A 13,495-nucleotide genomic window follows, 5' to 3' on the forward strand; every position below is an offset into this window, starting at 1 on the left:
CTAACCTTCCCCAAGTTGCTTTCCACTCAAATTCTCTTTCCACCATATCCAAATCTGTGTGAGAGAGAGTTCAGTGTTAGGGAGACTATCATTTGAAGCACAAGAGCAAGGAGTTCATCATCAACACACCATCTATTACCTTTTGGAGAGTGGTGTTTTCTAGATTGGTTAGGTGTCGTTTGGGAGCCTCTGACAAGATGTCGAGTTGAACCAAGAAGTTTGTAAGGGCAAGGAGATTGCCTACTTTGTGAAGATCTACCCGAGTGAGGCAAGTCCTTCGTGGGAAATGGCCATGGTGGGATAGACAAGGTTGCTTCTTGGTAGACCCTTCGTGGACTCACACAACCGTTACCCTTCGTGGGTTGAAGTCTCCATCATTGTGGATGTACGATAGCACCTCCTATCAGAACCATGCCAAAAATCTCCATGTCTACATTGCGTTTTCCTTTTCCAAACCCTTCCCTTTACCTTCATATGCAATGTTTTACTTCCCGCTGCTACACTCTTAGAATTGCATGTGTAGGTTGATTACTTGACTTGTGCTAAATTGCTAAAATCTGCCCACAACTAAAATTGGGAAAAGGTTAGATTTTTATTTGGTCAAATAGTCTAATCACCCCCTCTCTAGACCTACTTTCGTTACTACATTTTTCCAACCCCTGCCCGGCAAAGAAAATGATTACTTGATATATCAGGAAGTAAACGAAAGTTGTCGATATGTTGCGATAATGTTTGAACTTATTTATGAAGTATTTCACTCATGTCCGCCCATAGCTTAGTCTCTTTACGTCTCGATTCTAAGAAAATTACTACTCCCACGTCAAGCTTAATGGATAGCAGAATAAAGTGGAAGCTGCACACACATAACTCATTAATTACACTTAACCTAGAGTAAGCGAAACCGAATATGCACAAGACAGTAACACTCACCTGAAGTTGTAAGGAAAGAGTATTTCCGTTTTGTTTTGATGTCGAAGGAACGCGTTTAGCAAGTTTTCCTCAGTATCTTTGGCTCTGTTTTATACCATAAATTCATTTACAGTATTTGGGCTAATGAACCCAATGTCATAGATTTGTCCTCTTTTGCATTCGACGATCTTCAATCAGCATAATATAGTGAGGATAATTATATATACATGCAATGGATGAACTGAGCTAGAGACTTAATTACAGAAATGATTTTACAGACAGTAGCAAGTCACGAGAGTTTTGTCGATGGCGTCTTGATTGAATAACTGAAATAACCACAAATTCAACATACATCAGGTCAATTCCAGTGAAGTCGTGCTCATCTTGAAGTCCCAGCAAAATACCGTCGGTACCATCCTTGCTGCAGGTTTCCAAGTACCAGTTATGTAATCTTTGCATCATCGTTGGTAGATGCGGGAGCTGGTCTGGTTTGACGAGAGGCTTCCTATGCTCGTATCTAAAGGGTGCTACTACCTCAGCCATTTCAAACTGTACATCATTGCCCACATAATCACCAAGAGTGGTACCAGGCACTATCCCAGGATGATTAGCGATATTGGTAAACACCTTGAGTGGGGGGCACGATTGCTTGTCGTGTTTGCCGAGCTGGGGAATTGTTTTCCCACTTCATCCTGTAGCACTGCTAGTACTTCCCTACTGTTGCGCTTCATCAAATGTCTTTTCAATACAATGGTCATAGTTTGATAGCGGCGGAGGCGATGGTGATCGCCTAAGGGCATCCGGAGAGCACTTCGCTTTCACCAGATCTATTTTCTCCTTTGGAGGTGGACGTTTCCATTCAAAATGGGCTTCACTTCGGCAACCACGATGTCCTTGTTTCCCTTGTCAGTCCTCTCATATGGTAACTTGGCAGGAGCCTTAAGGCTTGGACCAGCTCTGAATTTCTTCCCTGTTGTACTGCTAGCCACCGGAGCGGCAGCGGCTCTCTTCCGCCGTTGCTGAGGCGGCGGAGTCCGCTGAGTGATGGAGGAGGCGGAGTCCACTAATGCGGCGGAGACAACTGAGGCAGAGGATGATTCTGCTGAGGGGCCTCCTTAGCCGGAGTCTACTGACTTGGCGGAGATAGCTGACGCACTGGAGACGATTGAGGCATCGGATAGACAATTGGACTTTGAGGAGTCTGCTAAGGGGCCTCCTCTGGCTGAGTCTGCTGAGGCGCTTCCCAGTTTGGAAGCAAGATTTTTCCTTTCTCCATAGACAAGTAGTCCTTAAGGCATTTTCCAGATGAAGCTCCCCTTCACCTTTAGGGTACTCAAGCTTCAGCCTCTCAAATCCATTTATTATTTCATCCACCCCGACAATAGCAAAGCCATCTAGAACCGGAGCGAAATGGAAAGTTGCATCAGGTCGAGGAGGTAAGACATAGCCGACCGCCACCTTCAAGGTTAGGTTATGGCATTTCACAATTAGCTCACAATGTTCGTTCACCGTGACACCATCCATGGGGTAGCGAGGAGCCGTGATATCAGGCTGAACAAGCTCTGTGGAAGCCATGCTGCTATTCCGCTGAGTTGGTGCGGTAGCTTGGGCAGTATCGAATGATGGATCTTCGTGCCACTTAGATGGTGGGTTGGTAGCTCCTGGCGCTCAAGTTCCTCTAGTTTCACTAATCTTTGTTCCATATTCTGCATTTGGTCTGCTTCCTCTTTCTTCTTTCTCCCTCGGCTTCTATAACCAGTGCTGTCGGGAAACCCAAGCACCCACGTAACGGAGATTGATGTGCCTCGTGTTCGTCCAAGGTGTTCAGGTTTCCCGAGGGCCTTTGATAGCTCGTACTTCTCTCTGTCAGGATGGAACCTCCCTTCCCGTTCTTCCTTGATTGCTTCCTCGAGCTTTTTGATGGGTGTTTCAAGTTCAGCTTTCATGAAAACACACTTCCCTGATTCTGGGTCCAAAGTCCCCCCCAACCCCGAAGAACCAAGTCCTTGCCCGATCTGGCCAGTTTAATGTCGCTGGTTCGACCCCTTTAGCAAGCAGGTCATTCTCAGTTTGTCCCACGTAGGCTGCCGCTTTGCTATAGCCACCTAACCCTGTAACATGGTGATACTTAGTTTTGCAGCATTTTTCGTATTTATCTATGACCTTTGCTTAGCCTTCTCCGATTTCTTGTAGGCCACAAATGCGGGCCAGTGATCTTTTATCTTCTCATATTGACCGGTGAATTATGGAGTCTCATCTTTGTCTACAAACTTTGTGTTCTATAGTTTCTTCCCGTTCTTGAATAGTTCTGACATCTTCTTAATAGCAAACGCCTTGACCTTTCACTGTATAACTGGGTTATTTGGATCCTACTCTGGCGGTAGGCTAAAATTTGTCATCAGGAAGTTCCAAAGATCATCTTTCTGTCTATCATGGACATAAGAAACTAAACCGTCCTTCCTCTTATTCCATTTTTGGATGCTGATCAGGACGCTGTCCCTAACAATAACTCTGCACTGATGTATAAATTTGTCTTTGGTGCGTTTGGGAGCAATCGATTGGCCATCTCGAGAGACTTCTTTGATCATGAACCTTTCATCCTAACCCAACATTTTCTTCACGCCTGGTCTCCTTACTGAAGTTTGGCTCGATCCGGAGGGCTAAAAGAAGAAAGAAACATTAATATACGTACATACAAAAAAAATTAATGCATCTAGTCAGCAGAGGCTTAATTAATATATATACCTCGCCAGACTTTGCAACAGTTAAGGCTCCAACATCAGCAGAGCCGTCATATCCTCCCTCCTCCATCTGATCACCGGAGCCATCATGATCTCTTCCCTCCTCCATTCAATCACCGGAGTCGTCATTCTCTCTTTCCTCACCATCCGTGTCGTTGAGAAACAACAAGGTGATATCACCTCCGTCACAGATTATATCCCCCAACAACTGTTCTTTTTCTAAGTCTCTGTCCATAGTTTCTGCAAATATTACAACATGGCAATATACAACCATGAGAGATGGATTGGTGGCAAACATAGACCTAATCACAACAATGAATCATATGCATATGAGCAATGGATTAGTGGAAAACATTGTGCAAAGTGGACAAGTTTTATAACAGGCAGTTTAGGTCTCCCCCCCTCATGTCTGTTAAGTCGTCGTATCTTTTGAGAGAGGATAATTTGCAGACCGCCTCTCTCATGCCTGTCCGACGTGCAAATCATGTTTTCATATGCCTCAAAATAAAAGTTATCGGGGTTATGTTTTAACGACCCCCCTCATGTCAAAGTTACCAGGGTTAAGTTTTAACGAGCCCCTCATGTCGAAGTTATCGGGGTTATGTTTTAACGACCCCCCTCATGCCGAAGTTATCGGGGTTATGTTTTAACGACCCCCTCATGTCGAAGTTATCGGGGTTATGTTTTAACGACCCCCTCTCTCATGTTTTAATATGCCTCAAAATCAGTTATATATTGGGGTTATGTTTTAATGACAAGATGAATACACAAGATGAATACAAGATTTATAGACATGGATGAATACACAACTCAACAAATGAACCAACCATCATTCCATGAACGAAACTCAGCATACAACAAATGGACACCTTTTGTTGAACAGCAGAGGGACGATCAGGGACCAACTCCACGGAGATGCAACACCACAACCTGTTACAGATTATGACTTGGTGAAAAACAGAGCACATACATGAGCAGAGTTAATCTGATGACATGTTGGAGATAAGAATAAATATGCTACAGTGGTGATACATGGCAAGTAAAAGCATGGCATGGAAGTACCAGATGCACATAACAAATGATGTTTACTGAATATGAACATATGACCTCTAGATCAGTGGGATTCATCAAGGCAAGTTGCAAAGCTAAAACAGATTCTCAGACTTAGTGTAACTCATAGTGTGGCAAAAACAGATTTAAGATGCACACTTGGAGGCAAGAATTAAATATGCTACATGGCAAGAACATGTCATCAAAAGGTATGGAATGATAGAGCATAACATATAAAAAAACATGGTTACTGATCATGTTCAGAAGAGTCATGGACATGATGGTAGCATGATGACAACAACATCACGATATAACAAATTTCAGACTTGGTGAAAAACTGGGCATGATGACAACAACATCACGATGCTGACTTGGGAGGCACATAATAGCAAGCATAACAATTTTACAATTTATGAAACTGACATGAGCATGTAGTAGACATATGAGTCTTCAAATACTACATTGGCACAAGTTCATATGATGCACATATCATTTACTATGGATTTTACAAAATGGAACATTCTGTTAACAGGCTGAAAGATATAACATGATAGCAACTTGATAGCAACAACTAAACATTCTACATCAAGGTAACATAGCAACCAAAAGCATGGCATCAAAGTACACATCACGAACACCAAATCACATGAAGGAATCATATCCATATGAGGTCTATATTAGTAGTAACCAACAAGCAAAGTTGGCAAGTTTTATAACAGACAGTTTAGGACTTTGTGAAATTAACAAGTGACAAACATCAACAGCTTTCAATAGACTTTTTTGTGAGCAACATCAAAGTAGAGAACATCATTATAGTTCATATGGTCATTACTAACAGTTTTCTAAATATGCTCATTTTCTATTCATGTTCATATGCACATTTTCTATTCATGTTCATTTTCATATATATGCTCATTTTCTATTCATATTTATTTTAAAAAATAGTAGCTTCACATTTTCATTTCAAAAAAAGACTTGCTTCACATATTCATCTCACAGAACATGTGGTCATCTCCATCTAATATAATACAAACATGGGGCGGCGGTGACTCACAGCGGGGGGCGGCGTTTGCCGGGGAGCGAGGGTGGCGAGGGCTCAGGGAGGAGGTTCGACCGACGAAGAGGATGTGCTCTCGGGGGCGGTGACGAGGAGCGGGCGGAGCTCGACGGGGGCTGGGGATGGCGAGGGCGGCGACGACGAGGCCGAGCAGGCTCGGGGATGAGGGCGTTAACTGGTGTTTAGTACGCAACCTTCTTCTTGTAGACGTTGTTGGGCCTCCAAGTGCAGAGGTTTGTAGGACAGTAGCAAATTTCCCTCAAGTGGATGACCTAAGGTTTATCAATCCGTGGGAGGCGTAGGATGAAGATGGTCTCTCTAAAGCAACCCTGCAACCAAATAACATAGAGTCTCTTGTGTCCCCAACACACCCAATACAATGGTAAATTGTATAGGCGCACTAGTTCGGCGAACAGATGGTGATACAAGTGCAATATGGATAGTAGATAAAGGTTTTTATAATCTGAAAATATAAAAAATAGCAAGGTAGCAAGTAACATAAGTGAGCGAAAACGGTATTGCAATGCTTCGAAACAAGGCCTAGGGTTCATACTTTAACTAGTGCAAGTTCTCTCAACAATGATAACATATCATATAACAATCCCTCCACGTGCAACAAAGAGTCACTCCAAAGTCACTAATAGCAAAGAACAAATGAAGAGATTATTGTAGGGTACGAAACCACCTCAAAGTTATTCTTTCTGATCGATCTATTGGGATATTCCTATAAGTGCCACAAACAACCCTAGAGTTCGTACTAAAATAACACCTTAAGACACACATCAACCAAAACCCTATTGTCACCTAGATACTCCAATGTCACTAGAAGTATCTGCGGGTTTGATTATACGATATGCATCACACTGTCAGATTTCGGGTTCCGGCAAAACCCTCGAGGTTCGAACACTGGGGTGCGCACAAAGATCTCCCCTCCACCTAATCACGCCCTCACCCTCGCCACGATCTCAAAGCCTAGCTCGACGAACCCACATAACAAGAGACACAAGATTTATACTAGTTCGGGCCACCGTCGTGGTGTAATACCCTACTCCAGTGTGATGTGGTGGATTGCCTCTCGGGCTGATGATGAACAGTACAAGGGAAGAACAGCCTCCTGAGGAGAGGTGTTCTTGTGCTCGGTGAGTATGAGGATGGTCTTGATCTCGTCCCCCTCTACGGTGATGGCTAGTCCTAATTATAGAGGCCCTGGTCCTCTTCCCAAATATTGAGCGGGAAGGGATGCCACAACGGCCAATTTGAAGGGGGACAACTAGTATGAGCTATCCTGATTAAAGGTGGTCTTCGCCTGCCAAAGGCTCTGGTGATGACGCCGTCTTGGCCTCCACGATGACCTCCGTCCTGCCGTCCTCCTGGTCTTGGTCTCGTTGCACCGATATGGAAACCTTTGCCTGATACCTCGGGACTCCTCGCCTGCACTTTCCTCTTTAGCACCAAATAGGAAATGAGGAAACTTTGCTCGCTGGCGCCCGCTGGCCTTGGTCGTCATGGCTTACGTCATAGGAAGCTTGCGAGGTTCATCTTGCCTTGATCTCTCCGCCCCTCGCGAGCCAGCCTGGTGAGGCTGCCCCCGAGGGGGTCTTGCATCGTCCGCCTCGCGAGGCTTGGCTCCCCGGGAGGGTCTTGAGTGTTTGCTGGTGAAGATGGGCCGTACATGGCCGCTAGTGGAGCCACGCCGTGGGCTGCAGGCAGGCAAGTCTGGGGACCCCCGTTCCCAGGACACCGACAATAGCCCCTGGGCCCAAGGTGCGCTCGGACTTGGCTTCGAGATGAAGCCGAAGGGCAAGTGCGGAGCGTCACGGGCCCCACCAACCCGCGGCCCCGCTCGACGCGTGGCGATCAATTGGACGTGGGCGGCCCCACTCCCCCATGCAGCCTTGATATCCGCCTGGCTAGGCGGCCACGACGTCCTACACAGTTATTTCCCCGTTGCTGGCAACACACTCCCCAACTCCTCCACTTCTTTGAACCCCAGCTTCCTCTCCCTATCCGACCTGAGCTCAGTCCTCTCCATCACCATGGTGCCGAACCGAACGGAGAAAGGGAAGAAGCCCCTATCCTCAGCCAGTCCACCCCCAGCTATTGAGCCCGCCGTTGGTCGATCGCTGGTACTCAATCAAGAGGCCATGGACAAGGTCCGCCCGGCGCTCGCCACCAACTTCAATGAGTGGGGAGGGATGGTGGCCTGGTCTGCGTCCCGTGCTACTATCGATAGGACAGCCACTGAGGTCCAGTTCTTCATTGACGCCCTGTGGGTTGGCCTGGTTCCTCCCTTCTCCGCCTTCTTGAATGCCGTGCTTTCCCATTATCAGATCCATATGCTGCACCTAGATCCCCGATCCATCACCCTTCTCGCCGTCTTTGCCTTTGTCTGCGAGGCCATGGTGGGCATTGCCCCTTCTGTGGCCCTCCTGCGCCATTTCTTCTCGCTGCACCTACACTAGTAGAAAACGAGCCTATTGTCCCGGTTCGTAAGGGCCTTTTGTCCTGGTTCCTGAACCGGGACTAAAGGGTCGTTACTAATGCCCTCACCCTTTAGTCCCGGTTCCTGAACCGGGACTAAAGGGTCATTACTAATGCCCTCACCCTTTAGTCCCAGTTCAAACCAGAACCGGGATAGATGGGCCTCCACGTGGCCTATGCGTCGAGCCCAGGTAGGAGGGCCTTTGGTCCCGGTTGGTGGCAGCAACCGGGACCAATAGACCTCCACGCATCAACATTTCTGTGGCTGGGGTTTTTGGTTTTTTTGAAGGGGGGGGTGGGGGTTTTGGGGGGTTAATTTAGGTATTTCATATATTGTGTTAGATAGCTAATTAATAGAGAGAAGTGTCCTCTCTTATGTCCGTGCTTGGTCGACGCTACGTACTATACATACGTATAGAGAGGACTAGGCACGCTAACTAGCTAGTAAGCAAACAAAGGAAACAGAAGATCATCATGAACATATATGCATACAGAGAGAAGTGATATCGACCACCTCTCCTTCTCCGAGAGATTGGTCGAACAACAAGTTCTCGTATATCTATCGTCCGACACTACCGGCTACATATATACAATAATTATCTTTTACAAATATAATCTCCTAAATTATGGATGCATGGTCCACATAGTATTCTCCGTCTTTAGCGATCACGTGGTCAAGAAAGAATGCCGCCAATTCCTCTTGAATTGCTTGCATGCGATCTGGTTCTAGGAGTTTATCCCGCTGCCGAAACATCTAATTTGAAGAAGGGGGTCAATACATATATATATGAATGAATGAAACTCAACACAAATGATGGTAATAAACAAAAATTGTGAATATTATTTCTTACGCACTTCATATTGTTCGTCAGAGTACCCGCCCCGCTCACAGGTCGTGTGGCGGATGGACTCGCAAACGTAGTATCCACAGAAATCATTCCCTTGTTCCTGCGACAACCACTTTACAAGAAATAGAGGTCAATCAAACAGATAAGCAAGAATGCCAAATGGTATTGATGAGACTAGCGCTTGAATCAATAGCTAGGAGACGCGCGGAACATGGTACTATAGTACTTACTTTCGGGTATCTAAATTCTAGCTCCTTTGGCAGTCCCAGGGATTTTGTGGTGAATTTTCTCCAAACCCTGCCAGACAAAAGAAAACAATGACTTGATATCAGGAAATGAACAAATTTTCTGATATGGTGGATAATGATCAATTTAACTTACTTCTCGAGGATTGCAGTCATGTCCGCATACTCCTGGGGATCTTTTCGTCTCGAGTCCAAGACAGTTACTACTCCCTGCTCAAGCCTAATCTCCAGGAGAATATAGTGGAAACTGCGCACGCATGCATAACTCATCAATTACATTACTATAACCTGGACTAATATATAAGGGAAACCGAATATGCACAAGACAACACTCACTTGAAGTTGTAAGGAAAGAGTATTATATCTTTGTGTTCATTTATTTTGAATGATCGTAGCAAGTTGGCCTCGGTATCTGCGGCATGATGTTTAACCTGAACTACATCTATGAGATTTGTGTTAACGAACCCAATATCACCGATTTGTCTTTTCTTCAATTCGACGATCTTCAATCTGCATAATATAGTGAGGATAATTATAAATACATGCAATGAAAGAGCTGAGCTATATAGAGAGACTTAATGACAGAAGTAGTAGTACTTACAGACAGTAGCAGGTGACCATTGCTTTATCGAGGGCCAATTGATTGAAAAACTGATAGAACCCCTCAAATGGAATAGGCAACAGATCAATTCCAACAAGGTCATGCTCCGGTTTAACTCTCGCATACAAAGTACTCCTCCCTCCAGACTCTTTGCACATTTTCAAGTACCAATCATGCAATCTTCGCATCATCGTTGATAGAGATCTTTCATATTTGACGAGAGGCTTCCCGTACTCGTATCTGTGTATCTGCACGTCCAGGAAATCATAATGTACATCATCGGGCAGGTAATCGTCAAGATTGCTATAACCGGGCTCCATCCTCGGATCGACGCTAGGCACCTTGAGCGGGGGGGGGGGCACGATTGATTCCCTTGTTCGCCGAGCTGGGCAATTTGTTTCCCAGCTGCTCGTTGTTCTTTCAACCATTGATCACTGACTGTATTTCCCGACCGCTCCGCTCCGGCCCATGTCTTTGCAATAATGAGCTCATAGTTGCCTTTCGGCGGAGACTTGGGTGGTTTTGCCAGGGCAGCCAGAGTGCGCTTCGCTTTCACCGGATCTACCTTTTTCTCTGGAGGTGGATGTCTCTTTGCTTTCAACCCTTGAAACCATTCCTTCGCTTCAGTTCGCGCGATCTTCGCTTTTTCCTCCGGGCTCATCTCGTATGGTAACTTCTCTGGAGTCTTCAGAGAAGGACCGAATCTGTATGTCCTCCCGCCTCTGGCTGTACTGCTAGACGCCGGCAGAGGAGATGGAGCGGCAGTCTTCTTGACTTGCTTACGAGGCGGAGGAGAAGGACTACGACGCGCCGGAGCAGCTGCCGGAGCGGCGGCGGGTCTCTTCCGCCCTTGCTGACGAGGCGGAGAAGGAGTAGGCTGGCTTCTCGGGCGCGCCGGCGCAGGCGGAGAAGGAGGCGGAGTGCCGCCACGCACCGGAGAAGGAGCCGGCCGAGGGCCCTGATCATCACTCGCCGGAGGAGGAGGCGGTGGAGGAGGCGAAGTGCCCTGACTCGCCGGAGGAGGAGGAGGAGGCGGAGGCGTCCAGTTTGGAAGGTTGATGAGCTCCTTCCGCCATAGGCATGGAGTCTTCAGAGCAGAACCCAGCCGAGTCTCCCCTTCTCCGGTAGGGTGGTCAAGCAGGAGGTCCTCAAATCCCTCCGTTATTTCATCCACCATCACCTTAGCATATCCTTCTGGAATCGGCTGGCTGTGAAAAGTTGCGTCGGGTTCATTAGGAAAAACAGAGCCAACAGCCGCCTTGACCTTCATATTCATCCGTGGCGTCATAAGGTGGCAATTTTGAGCCTTCGTGATAGAATCCACGGGATAGCTGGAAGGAGCCGTCAAGACAAGCTCCGGCTGAAGTAGCTCGGTGGAAGCCACGCTGCTTCTCCGCTGAGATGGCGGGGTAGCTTCAGGGGAAGCTTCGGCAGTTCGTTTGCTGCGATTTGCTTCTCGTTCCTCTATCCCGAGTACCCTTGCTTTAAGCGCCTGCAGTTCGGACTGCTGCACTTTCTTCCTCCTCTCCTGGCTTTTGTAACCGCCTGCGTCCAAAAACCCAGCCCTCCACAGAATGGAGCCTGGCGTGCCTCGTGTCCGTCCAGGGTGCTCAAGATTCCCGAGGGCCTTTGTGAGCTCGTCGTTCTCTCTGTATGGACGGAACGTCCCTTGCTGCGCTGCATTGATATAGTACTGAAGCTTCTTCAAGGGTATGTCAAGTTGCTCGTCCGTCCAAATGCACTTCCCTGTTACAGGGTCCAAGGTTCCGCCAGCCCCGAAGAACCAAGTCCGGCAACGGTCTGGCCAGTTCATTGTCTCTGGTTCGATCCCTTTTTCATGCAGATCATTCTCAGCCTTGGCCCACTTAGGCCGGGCTACGAGGTAGCCACCTGACCCCATGCGATGGTGAAGCTTCTTCTTTGCAGCATTTTTCTTGTTTGTCGCCGACATCTTCTTACTCTTTTCCAATGTCTTGTGGGCCACAAATGCAGGCCAGTCATCTCTGATCTTCTCATATATGCCCTTGAATTCTAGTGTCTCTTCTTTCTCGACAAACCTATTAGGTCTTTCTTCCACCTCCTGAATAGGTCTGCCATCCTCTTAAGAGCAAAAGACTTGATTAATTGCTCTTTAACTGGCTTCTCCAGATCATCCTCTAGCGGTAGGGTGAAATTTGTCTTCAGCTCAGTCCAAAGATCATTTTTCTGCATATCATTGACGTAAGGCACCTCAGGGTCTTCTGTAGCCGGCTTAAACCATTGCTGGATGCTGATCGGGTCTTGTCCCTAACCAGAACCCCGCACTGAGCAACAAATGCCTTCTTTGTTAGGATGAGTTCAATAGGTTGGCCGTCGGGCGCGATTGCTATGATCTCAAACCTTTCATCCGAGCTCAACTTTTTCTTCGGGCCTCGTCTCTTTACCTCAGTTGTGCTCGATCCGGAGGGCTAGAAAAAAGAACAAAGACTTAATTAATATGTGTACATACCAAAACAATGAATGCATCAATTAGCTAGTCAGCAGAGTCTTAACAAATATATATACCTGGCCGGAGCCGTCATCACGGTCTCCTTCTTGCACTGGCATTGGGTCACCGGAGCCGTCCTCACGTTCTCCTTCTTGCATCGGCATTATGTCACCGGAGCCAGCTTCTTCACCCTCTCCTTCCAGACCATCGGTGTCGTTGAGAAACAACGAGACGGCATCACTTCCTTCTGCGATTATGTCCCTCAACAACGCTTCTTTTGCTTTGTCTCGGTCGGTGTCCATAGTTTCTACAAATATGTACAACATGGCAATTATTATTCAAACATGACAGATGGATATATTAGTGGCAAACGTAGATCTAGCTAGCTAATCACAATAAGGAATCATATTAATTAGTGGCCTCGACGCTGCTCCTCTAGGGTTTCGGGTGGCCTCGACAACGCTTCAAGGGTTAGGGGTGGCCTCGAGAACGCTTCAAGGAGGGGGTAATATCGACACCCCCCACGTGTTGAAGCTATCGGGAGGGGGTGGGTATATCGACAACGACGACACTACATCTATGTCCCTCGACGACCCTCGTTCCCGATAAAAAAAGAGGAAGAAGAAGAAAAAAAGATGAGAAGAAAGAATAGAGGAGAAGAACTCCTCTAATTCTTTCTTCTCCTATTTTTTTTCTTCTTCCTCTTATTTTTTTATCCTCTTCTTCCTCTCATGTTCGAGAAGATCGAAGAAAAAAAAGAAGAAAAAAAAGAGGAGAAGAAGAAAGGAATAGTGGAGAGGAAGAGAAAATAGAATTCTATTTTCTCTTCCTCTCCACTATTCCTTTCTTCTTCTCCTCTTCTTTTTCTTATTTTTTCTTCTTCTTATTTATTTCTCCTCTTCTTTTCCTCTCCTCTTCTTCTTTCTTTCCTCTTCTTATTTTCTTCTTTCCTATCCTTCTTTTTGTAAAATTGTAACTTTTGCATATATAAAACTTTTCTAAAATTGTAACTTTCTATATATGAACAAAAAACTTTCTATGAACAAAGAAACATTTTTAACATATATATTTAGCAAATTCTAGCCACATACATCAC

Source organism: Triticum dicoccoides, chromosome 2A, assembly GCF_002162155.2.
Source record: "Triticum dicoccoides isolate Atlit2015 ecotype Zavitan chromosome 2A, WEW_v2.0, whole genome shotgun sequence".
Taxonomy (NCBI): Eukaryota; Viridiplantae; Streptophyta; class Magnoliopsida; order Poales; family Poaceae; genus Triticum; species Triticum dicoccoides.